Genomic DNA, 12,860 nt, shown 5'->3' on the forward strand with positions numbered 1-12,860 from the left:
TATACAACCTGAGCCCCTTCTAACCTTCCTGACTGGGGACAGAGTCCCAGAGAGCAGTTTCCAGGCTCTTGACCTCACGTGGAAAGGTGCTGGTATTAGATGTCCATCAGCTGTGACTAGTTGGCCATCAGCTGTAACCAGTTAGTCATTAGCCACTAATATAACTGTCATGGCTACATGGGTTGGTTGGTGGGTTGGCTGGCAGAGAAGCAGACTGTGGATTGCGGCTACCAAGTGCGGCTAGCAAGAAGATGTGGATTGCCGATCGTGTTGACCCTATTTCCTGTGTCTCGCCCGGCTGCAAGGGAGATGGGGGTTCAGGAAGACCCCTTGTTGGGGTACTGGTGGATGTTTGCTTTCGTGTCCCAACCAGCCACCATTGAGAATACAGTGGTATGACTTCCCTATCTATGGCTCCATTGGTGTTCCTTTTTAGCCTCAATATATACTGCGTTCACCTGCCGGGAGCAGGAGCTGAGTCCCTGCATGACACTGACTAACCTAAAGAAGAAAGAAAAATAAACTAACTAAAGAAAAATAAAATAAAGGAACACTTATGTAGGTGTCAATCCAGGAACACAGGCCTACTAGAAGACTGAGATTTATGAGTAATCATAAGATTATAGAACACTTTTACACTCCCATTTTTACTACTACATTAGTAAGGTTCCAGCATAATACCAGTGGCTTACAGATGAACTAGAGGCTCAAATCATATGTAAGAAAGCATTCTTAGGAAAACCTAAAGACAACAGGAAAGATAAGAACAAAGGCACTAGAGTAGTTTAAAGCCCCTGGCCCTACCACTACAACAAACATTGAGAACAGCTCAACTCCTACTCAGATTCACATAAAACCTCACACTAAAGACCTATTTACCTCAAATTCTATTATCCTACATGGCATGTCTACCTCTCAACAAAGAATTACAATGAATTTAAATTTTCAACATTAAAAATAATAGTCTGAAGAAACAATTCAAGCAACGGAAATAGACTCAGATATGTCACAGACTTTGGAATGATTAGACAGGGAATTAAAAAGAACTATGATTAATATGCTAAGGGCTGTAAAGGAAAAAGTAGATAACATGAAAGAATAGATTGGAAATGTAAGGAGAAAGATAGAATTGTAAGAAAAAATAATAAGAAAACATAATGCCATTGATGTGCTCATTGATAGGATGGACTAAGCAGAGGGAACCAAAAATTCCGTGAGTTTAAAGAGATGTTAAAATGTCAATAGGAAAGTCCCAAACTGAAGTTTAAAGAAAAAAATAATAGAGTATACAAGAACTGTGAGACAATGTCAAAAGATAAAATATACTCATATGTGGAATACCAGAGAAGAGAGGATGAGGCAGAAGAAATATTTGATATAAAAAGGGCCCAAAACTTTTTGAATCAATAGCTGGAACCAAAGCACAGATCCAGAAGTTCAGAAAAGGACATTTACTTGGTCATAAACTCAGATCTACATAAGAAAAGAAAAATCATCAGAGAGAAAACAATGAAAGGTAAAAAATATAATATTTTATTTTTCTTATATTTAATTAATTTAGGAGATAACTGTCTCTTCAAAACAATAATAATAACAATGTATTATGTAATTATCCTGTGTATTAGTGTCCTAGTGATGCTGTAACAAAATGCCACAAATTTTGTGGCTTAAAAACAACTACATTTTATTCTTTCACAGTTCTGGAGTCTAGAAATCCAAAATCAACATACCAGTAGGCTATGTTTCCTATAAACCTTATAGAGAAATACTTGCATGTCTCTTCTTCACTTCAGGTGATTTGCCAGAATCTTTGGCATTATTTTGCTGGCAGCTCCCTCACTCCAATCTCTGTCTCTATCATCACATGACCGTCTCCCTGTGTGTCTCTGTGTTCATAAGGCCATATTCTATGTGGACATCAGTCATATTGGATTCAGAGCACCATGACCCAGTATGGCCTCATGTTATCTTATTAAATCTGCAACAATTTTATTTACAAATAAGGCCACCTTGTGAGGTATTAGGGGTTAGGACTTCAACATATCTTTTGCGGGGGGGTCATAATTCAACCCAAAACATTACATATAAATACATGAGTTGAATAATAGCAATGTTGTAAGGGACAGGATGGAAGAATGGAAAATACTCTGCTTTTAGATTACCTATACTACCCATGAAACAGTATGTTATAGAATGTGGACTTAGATTCCCTTTAAATAGATGTATTACAAATTCTAAGGCAACCTCTATAATAATTTGTAAAAGAGATATAATGTATATGTTAAGAGAAGAGAGAAAATCATATGAAACACTTGATTAAAACTAGAGAAGGAAGAAAAAGAGAAGAAAAACAAAGAGAAAGTGGTTACAAACATAGTAGATACTAGTCCAACTACATCAATAACTACTTTAAATATGAATAGTCTAAATATACAAATTGAAAGATAAAAATTGAAAGTCAGAGAAAATTTTAAAAACCAAATATATATTGTGTACAAAAGTTGACTTTGAATATAAAGACATAGATAAGTTAAAAGTAAAGGAGTGGAGAAATACATGCCACACTAACACTAATGAAAGAAAGATAAAGTAGAAAGATAAAGTTATTTAAGATAAAGCAGAACAAAAAACATTATTAGCTGTAAAGTGGGGCATTACATAATAAAGCGGTCAATTATCCAGGAAGATCAACTAATTCTTACCATGTAAACACAAAAACAGAGTATCAGAATGTATGAGGCAAACTCTGATAAAACTGCAAGGAGAAAGGCAAATTCACTATTATTGCTGGAGATTTCAACAACCTTATTTTAGCACAAACAGGCAGAAAATCAGTGAGGATATAGTTGTCCTTAACAACGATATTAGTCAGCTTGATATAATCAAAATGTATCGACTATTCCATTCAACAATAGCAGAACACACATTTCTCATGCACACATGGAACACGCACCACAGATCACATTCAAAGTTATAAACACAACTTAACTATAATAAAGAGTCTGAATAAAATATTTGATGTTTGCTTCTTAACATCTTGTAAGACTCATCCCTCTTTCTTCCTAATCTTCACCATATCTGGGAAAACTGATCAGAAATCCCAAGTGACTCCCTCCTTTTTTGCCTGTGGGAGTTTTAAAATATGCAAAACCCTTAAAACCTTTACCACAACCCTACCTGAGCAGATCCCAAATCAGATAACAATAACAAAAATCTATGTCAAGACATATATCATAATTAAAATTTTGAGAACTAAAGAAAAATGTAAAGAAATACGAGAGCAACAAGGATTAAATGATCTGTAATGAGGAAACACTAATTTGAATGGCAGGGGATTCCTTATCTGAAACCATGGAGGCCAAAATAAAGTGACATAACATTTTGCAAGTTCCTAGCACAAATTATTGTCTACTCTGAATTTTATGCCCTCAAAAATATTTTTCAGAAATGAAAGAGGATGAAAATATATCTCAAATCAACAGCCTAACCTTGCACCTTAAGATCTAGAAAATGAAAAGCAAACTAACCCAAATGCAAGGAAAGGAAATAATAAAGATTAGAGTAGAAATACAAAAAAAAATAAAAATAGAAAACAATAGAAAGACTGAATACAACAAAAAAAACCTATATTTTAAAAGATAAAAAAATTGATAAACCTTTATTTACAATAATAAAGAAAATGAAAAGAAGAATCAAATTACTAAAATAAAAAATAAAAGAGAAATCATTCCTATCAATCTTACAAAAATAAGAATTACAAGGGAATACTATGAACAATTGTATGACAACTTAGATAACTGAGATGAAATAGACAGCTTCTGAGAAAAACACATAATACCAAATATGGTTCAAGAAAACATAACAAAATCTAAATAGATTTATAACAGATACATAAATTAAATTAGTAACAAAAAGTTTTTCCACAAGGGAAAGCCCAGGACAAGAAAAACTTCACTGGAGAATCCTAACAAACATTTAAAAAGGGATTAACACCAACTCTTCATAAATTCTTCCAAAAAGAGAAGGGAAATAAACAATTCCTAATGCATTTTATGATGATGGTATTAATTAGCCAAAGATACCACTAGAAAATACAACTATATTTATAGGACCAATAGCCTTATAAATATAGATGCACGGACTGGCCCGGTGGCTCAGGTGGTTAGAGCTCGTGCTCCTAACTCCAAAGGCTGCCGGCTCGATTCCCACATGGGCCACTGGGCTCTCAACCACAAGATTGCCAGTTCAATTCCTCAAGTGCTGCAAGGGATGGTGGGCAGAGCCCCCTGCAACTAAGATTGAACACGGCACCTTGAGCTGAGCTGCTGCTGAGCTCCCAGATAGCTCAGTTGGTTGGAGCATGTCCTCTCAACCACAAGGTTGCCGGTTCGATTCCCGCAAGGGATGGTGGGCTGCACCCCTTCCAACTAGTAACGGCAACTGGACCTGGAGCTGAGTGGTGCCCTCCACAACTAAGACTGAAAGGACAACAACTTGACTTGGAAAAAAAAAAAAAAAAGTCCTGGAAGTACACACTGTTCCCCAACAAAGTCCTGTTCCCCTTCCCCAATAAAATGTTAAAAAAATATATGTATATATATATGTGTGTGTGTGTATATATATATATATATATATATATATATATATATATGCAAAAATCCCTAACAGAATATTCTTAAACTGAATCTAGCAGTATATAAAAAAGTTGATGCACCTTGACCAATTGGGATTTACCCCCAAAATATAAGGTTTGCTTAACATACAAAAAAATCAATGTTGTACACCACATTAATAAAGGGGGAAATGCTCATCTCAATAAACACAGAGAAAATATTTGAGAAAACCCAGAAGCCTTTCATAATAAAAATACTTAAAAAAAAAAGAAAGTACAAGGGAAGTTTCTCAATCTGAAAAGGGGCATCTATGAAGAAAACACAGCTAATACTACTTAATGGTGAGGGACTGAAAAATTTCCCCTAAGTTTAAGAAAAAGTAAATGATGTCCACTCTGGTCACTTCTATTCAGCATTGTGTGGGAAATAAGCTAGCCAGGCATATTGGACAAGAAAATAAAATAAAAGTTATTCAGAATATAAGGAGGAAAAAAAAAAGCAAAGCCATTTGTATTTGCAATGACATGAATTTTTAGAGAAAATCCTTTAAAATCAGCCCAAAATATTAAAGCTAATGAGTGAATTCAACATGATTGCAGGACACAAGATCAATATACAAAGTCATTTGCATTTCCATTTACCAACAGTGAAAAATCCATAAATTGAATTAAGAAAAATATGTCCATATACAATAGCTAAAAAAAGAACAACACAATTAGGAACCAATTAAACAAAAGAAATGCAAGATTTGCACACCAAAAACTGCAAGTCATTGCTAAAGTAAATTAAACAAGATCTTAAAAATGCAACCATTTCTTGTGTAATGCATTAGAAAACTTAATATGTTAAGATTACAATAGCCTCAAACTGATCTAGAGATTTGATACAACACTTATCAAAATTTCAACTACCATTTTTATAAAAAATTGGCAAGCTGACCCTAAAATACATGTAGAATTGTAAGGGAACACCCAAATGGATAGGGAATAGCAAGGAAATAGCCAAAACAATCTTGAGAAAGAAAAACAAAGTTGGAGGACTTATTCAAAACCTACTATAAAGCTACAATAATATAGAAAATATTGTCCTGGCAAAAGGATGGAAATATCGATTAATATAAAGTTGCTAAGGATCCACAAATAAATCTATACATCTATGCTCAATTGATATCAACAAGCATGCCGAAACTATTCAAAGGGATAGAATACTCTTTTCATCAAATAGTGCTAGTATAACTGAATATTCACATGCTAAAAAATGAACTTAAACCCTAAACTCACACAACAAACAAAAATTAACGCAAGATGGACCAAAGACTTAGAGGTAAAAGCTAAAACTATAAAACCGTTCACTTAAAACCACATATAAATCTTCATGATCTTGTCTTATATAGCAGTTTCTTAGATATTACAATAAATACACAAGTAACCGAAAAAAAGAAAGACAGAAAGAAATTTAGCTTCATTAAAATTGAAAAATATTGGTCAGCATCATGGTCTCATGAGAAGCCTCCAGATTCTCCCTTTGAAGAGTAGGAAATCTATAATTCAACAAAAAATTCCCTGCTTAATACAAAAACATGTGACAAATCCACACATTGAGGCATCTGAAGGTGGGCTTATCTGAACAAACAGCAGTGACAGGATGGGGTAAGGACAGAGACAGAAACTATGTGCAAGTCCAGTGCTCACTGTGGCCCCAACAGACATAATAGCAGTGAAAATTTTGGGTGCAAATTGGGCAAAACAGAGGGGCAGAGAGAGCAACTGGGACTGGGTGACTGGCATACATTGAGGCTGGGCCTACAGTGAGTGGCAGAGAAGTGGTGCAAAAAATCACAGTGCTTCACAGACCACCAGCACTGGACAAAGGGTTCTGTAGATGCAGGAACCCACCAACTCCATCCCCTGTGACCAGTCCAGAAGTAAAATCCTCACTTGACAAATCGATCACAAAAGGGCTGAAAAACACTTTGCAGCCTAAGTGGTCATTGCAGCTAAACCCATGAGAAAAGCAGAACTGCAGATGTATAAACCCACTTTCTGTGCTCCTGCCCCTCCCTGACTCATTACGGCACAGCTTGGTAAAGGCAGCTGGGTCAACTCAGACAGAGCAGTTCTGCCACGGCTTCTGGCTAGAGGAAGGCAGCATCAGGAACACAGACTCTAGGAGACCCATAGTACACCGTTTTCAATCTATGGCAGTCGTGCCCTCAGACCAAATTATAAAGGGGATTCCCACAGCTTTGAGGAATATGAGGCATTTTTCACGGCCCCAGAGAGATACCAGAAGCCACAGCAGTGCAGATAAGAGAAAATAAAAACTTGTGCTTTGGCACCATCTCCTGGAAAACAAAGAAAGATCTCTGCATGTAAACTTGTTAAACACTGAAGGGTCAAATACTTTTTTAAAAGTTTTCATTCCCACAAATATCCAGAGAAAAATAATTCATCCACCATAATGAATAATTAAGGTAATAAGAGAATTCAGAAATAAAATGAAAAATCTCCAGAAAATAATAGAGACATAGACGACTGTGATTTAAATGACAGAGAATTCATTTTGGGGGAACCCAAAGATGGCAGAGTAGATACGTGCTATGCTTGCTCCTCCTGTGACATTAAAATACAACTAAATTATAGAACAATCATCCTGCAGAACCTCTAAAGTCTAGCCAAATATAAGACTTATAACTAAGGATATAAAGAAGCCACATCCAGACTGATAGGAGGGGTGAAGATGAAAACAGGCCAGCCCCACACAGCATGTGGTGGTTGAAAATCGGGAGAGATATTTCGGTTTCAGAGGTCACTCCCAGAGTAGCAAGGGACCCCAGCCTCACACTGGGTTCCCCAGCCTGGAGTTCTAGTGCCAGGAATAGGAGGCCCCACAATATTTGGCTGTGAAAAGCAGTGGGTCTTTCAACCGTCTTGGCGAAACAGAGGCTGTGGGAAATGTAGACATCTCCTAAAGGTCCAACATACAGACTCACAGGCACTCATCCTGGGATCCAGTGAAGGGACAGTGATGCAGGAATTATCAGAGACATGCAGGGAGAGACTGAATTGTGTGGCTTCAAGGAGAGTACTGGAGAGATAGTGGCCATTTTCCCTGTATAGAATCCTCCTCATGTGCACCTGCAGGCGGCATCATCTTTCCTGTGTTGAGCCCACCCTCACATGGCCAAATTTGAATCTGAATGGGCTTGATGAACTCCACTCACTCCACCATGATGACTCCCTGGGACCCTGTCCCACACATCTCATGCAATGATGGAGGCACTCTTGTGGCCAGGAGCCAGGCAGGTGCTGCTCTCCTTGGACAACTCTCGGGGGTCTGTGGGCACCAGGAGGGTAGTGGCCGGCCCCCGTGTGCTCTGAGACTTTTGCTGATTATCTCTGTACTCAGCATTGCCACCAAAACAGAATCTACATTACCCTAGTAAAAAAAAAAAACCTCTTGTCACACCCTGGTGTCTCCCTGAGACCCTACCTTACTCAACTCATGTACCATATGAGGTTTTATCAGTGGCTGAGCCTTATAGGAGCTGGCAGGCAGCAGCATGGGATTTTTGCAGAGCTACCCCCACAATGGAAGCAGTCATCCCCAGTTTGCAGTGTGGCGGCACATCAGGGTTTAGCACAGGCAGTGATCAAACAAGGATTGCTTTGTAGCTCCTACCAGGTAGTCCCTGGCCAGTTACAGGCTGTGGCTGACTTGAGGCTACACCAAGCCACTCCCAAGAGGCCCCAGAACCAACATACCTGGAGCCTGGCTTCAGCCCACTACAGAGCACCACCCAAATAGCCCCACGAGCAACACACCAAAAGGGCAGTCTTAGCAGGCACCTGAGCCTGCTGGGGTGACTCCCACTCCATGGGGTAATGCCCCCACACAGCAGCCTGTAAGCTGCGGATGAGGCCAAACCCCACAGCCAGTCAGCCTGAGGGTCAGTCCCACCAACTGACATACCAATAGCAATCAAGGAGGAGCTACAACAGGATGACACACAACCCACACAAGGGACACTCCTGAAGAACCCAGGACAGGGGAAAGGGGAGACTGCACCACTGGCCTCCACAGGGCACTTACTACATAAGGCTGTTCTACAAAGACAGGGAGACATAGCATCTCCACCTACTACATATAAACAAACATAGGGAAACAGCCAAATTAGGAAGCAAACAAATATGTCCCAAATAAAGAACAGAAGAAAACTCCAGAAAAAGAACTAAATGAAATGGAGGCAAGCAACCTACTAGATACAGAGTTCAAAACAATGGTTATAAGGATGCTCAAGGAACTTAGTGAGAACTTGAACAAAGAGCTAGCAAGCATAAAAAAAGGACATAGAAATCACAAAAAAAGAACCATTCATAGGTTAATAATACAATCACCAAAATAAATGATGCATCAGAAGGAATCATCAGCAGACTAAATGAAGCCGAGGATAAACAATTTGAAAGAAAAGGAGGAGAAAACACCCAATCAGAACAGCAAAAATAATTTTAAAATGAGGATAGTTTACGAGAACTCTGGGAAAACATCAAGTGTAACAACATTTGCATCATATAGCTACTAGAAGAATAGAAAGAATAAAATTTAAGAATGTATTTGAAGAAATAATGACTGAAAATCTTCCTAACCTGTGAAAGGAAATAGACATACAAGCCCAGGAAGTACAGAGTCCCAAACAGGCCCACACCAAAACACATTATAATTAGAATGGCAAAGGTTAAAGACAAGAGAGAATCCTAAAAGCAGCAAGAGAAAGACAACTAGTCACTTACAAGGGAGCTCCCATGAGACTATCAGCTGATTTCTCAACAGAAACTTTGCAGGCCAGAAGGAAGTGGCAGGAAATATTCACAGTGATAAAAACAAGGGCTTACAACCAAACTACTCTACCCAGCAAGGCTATCATAGAAAATTGAAAGCAAGATAAAAGGCTTCCCAGGCAAGAAAAAGCTAAAGGAATTCATTACCACCAAGCCAGTATTCCAAGAAATGTTAAAAGGACTTCTTTAAGAAAAATAAAGGGGAAAACAAACAAATAAATGAAAATAAAAATATGAATAATAAAATGGCAACAACTATGTACCGATCAATAATCACTTAGCTGTAAATGGATTAATGCTCCAATCAAAAGATGTAGTGTGGTTGAATGGATACGAAAACAAGATCCACACATATGCTATCTATAAGAAATCCAACTGCAGATCGAAAGACACACACAGATTGAATATAAAGGGATGGAAAAGATATTTTATGCAAATGGAAATGAAAAAAAATCTGGGGTAGCAATACTCATATCACACAAAATAGACTTTAAAACAGACTATGATAAGAGACAAAGAGGGACATTACATAATGTACAGGGATCAATCCAACAAGAAGATATAAACCTTGCAAAAATGTATGCACCCAACATAGAAGCACCTAAATGTATAAAGCAAATATTAACTGATGTAAAGGGAAAGATTGACAGTAATGTAATTATAGTAGGGGATGTTAACACCCCATTGACACCACTGGATGTATCTTCCAGACAGAAATTCAACAAAGAAACAGTGGTCTTAAATGACACACTAGACTAGATGGAGCTAACTGATATTTTTGGAACATTCCACAGCAAAGCAGCAAAATATGCATTCTTTTCAAATGCACGTGGGACATTTTCCAAGATAAACCACACGTTAGGCCACAAAGCAAATCTCAATAAATTTAAGAAGATTAAGATCATATCAAGCATCTTCTCTGACCACAATGGTATGAAATTAGAAATCAATTACAAGAAAGACTGAAGAACACACAAACACATGGAAGCTAAATAACACACTATTAAATAATGAATGGGTCAAAAATGAGATCAAGGAAAAAATCAAGATACCTTGAGACAAATGAAAATGAAAACACAGCCCAAAATCTATGGGACAGAGTGAAAGCAGTCCTAAGAGGGAAATTCACAGAAATACAAGCCTACCCCAAGAAACAAGAAAAACCTCAAATAAACAATGAAATGTTACACTAACGGAAATTGGAAAAAGAACAGAAAACCAAGCCCAAAATGAGTAGAAGCAAGGAAATAATAAAGATTGCTGCAGAAAAATTAAAAGAGGTTAACAAAACAGTAAAAAAGATCAATGAAGCTAAGCGCTCGTTCTTTGAATAGATAAACAAAATTGTCAAACTTTTAACCAGACTCATCAATAAAGAAGAGAAAGGACCCAAATAAAGAAAATCAGAAATGAAAGAGGAAAAGTGACAATAGACACCAGAGACAAAAAAATTTTAAGAAAATACTAGGAGCAATTATATGCCAACAATTTGGACAATCTGGAAGAAATGGATAAATTCCTAGAAGCATATAATCTTACAAGGCTGAATCAAGAAGAAACAGAAAATCTGAAATGACAAATTACTATTAATGGAATTGAATCAGTAATCAATGAGCTCCCAACAAACCAAAGTCCTGGACCAGATGACTTTGCAGGTGAATTTTAACAAGCATTCAAAAAATAACTCATACATAGTCTTCTTAAACTATTCCAAAAAATTCAAGAGAAGAGAAGGCTCCCAAGCTCCTTTGGAATCATTACCCTGATTCCAAAACCAGAGAAAGACATTAGGAAAAAAAAAAGAATGATAAGTTGATATTCCTAATGAACATAGACACAAAAATCCTCAACAAAATATTAGCAGAAGAGATCGGGTGCATTCAGGGTGGTATAGGGGAGGGGGGTTGTCACTCTGTGAGGGATATAAGTGATAAATGTCTAACTATTACATTGTTTTGTGCACCTGAAACTAATTTTAAAAATTTTTAAAAATATTAGCAAACCAAATTCAGCAGTATATTAAAAAGATCATACACCATGATCAAGTAGGATTTATTCCTGAAATACATGGTTAGTTCAATATCCGCAAACCAATTAAAATGATACACCACATAAACAAAGGGAAAGATAAAAATCATACTTGCATCATCATATTAATAGATGTAGAAAAAGTGTTTGGCAAAATCTAGCATCCATTTACGATAAAAACTCTCATTAAAGTGGCAATACAGGTAACATATCTCAACATAATAAAGGCCATATACAACAAACCCACAGCTGATATCATAGTCAACAGGGAAAAGCTAAAAGGATCCTCCTTAAGATCAGGAAAAAGACAGGGATGTCCATTTTCACCACTATCATTCAACACAGTCCTAGCCACAGCAATCAGATAAGGAAAAGAAATAAAAGGTATCCAAATAGGAAATGAAGAAATAAAACTCATTATTTGCAGATGACATGATACTGTATAGAGAGAAACCTAAATATTCTAACAAAAAACTATTAGAACCAATAAATAAATTCACTAAAATAGCAACACACAAAATTTATATTCAGAAATCAGTTGCATTTTTATACATCAATAATGAACTGTCAGAAAGAGAAATAAAGAAAACAATCCAATTTACAATTGCATCAAAAAAATAAAATACCTAGGAATAAATTTAACCAAGGAGGTAAAAGACTTGTACTTGGAAAACTATATGACACTGAAGAAAGAAACTGGAGAACGTACAAATAAATGGAAGAATATACCATGCTCATGGGTAGGAAGAATTAACATCCTTAAAGTGTCCATACTACCCCAGCAATCAATAGATTTGATGCAATGTCTATCAAAATACCAATGGCATTTTGTTCACTAGAACAAAATCTTAAAATTTATATGAAACGATAAAGATCCCGAGTAACCATGGCAATCTTGAGCAGAAACAACAAAATTAAAGGTATCATGCTACCTCATATCAAAGTAAACTACAAGGCTATAGTAATCAAAACAGAATAGTATTGACATAAAAAAAGACACATAGATCAAGGGAATAGAGTAGACAGTCCAGAAATAAATCTATGTCTATAAGGTTATTTAATCTACAACAAAGGAAGGAAGAATACACATTGAAGGAAAGACAGTCTATTCAGCCTATTCAATAAATGATATTAGGAAAAATTTCACAAATACATGCAAAAAAGTAAAACTGGACAACTTTCTTACACCATGTAAAAGAATAAACTGAAAATGAATTAAAGATTTTTTTTCATTTTTTAAGACTTTTTTAAATTAAAGTTTATTGGGGTGACAATTGTTAGTAAAGCTACATAGATTGCAGGTGTACAATTCCGTATTGCAATATCTATAAATCCTATTGTGCATTCACCACGTAGAGTCAGTTCTCCATCCATAACCATA

At 36.6% G+C, this 12,860-nt stretch overlaps 1 pseudogene; it reads left to right on the forward strand.

The window, feature by feature from the left end:
- Positions 1-309: 309 nt before the first annotated feature.
- LOC109439107 (survival of motor neuron-related-splicing factor 30) overlaps positions 310-12,860 on the forward strand; it is a 33,637-nt pseudogene continuing 21,086 nt past the window's right edge.

This window comes from Rhinolophus sinicus, linkage group LG01, assembly GCF_036562045.2.
Source record: "Rhinolophus sinicus isolate RSC01 linkage group LG01, ASM3656204v1, whole genome shotgun sequence".
Classification (NCBI taxonomy): domain Eukaryota; kingdom Metazoa; phylum Chordata; class Mammalia; order Chiroptera; family Rhinolophidae; genus Rhinolophus; species Rhinolophus sinicus.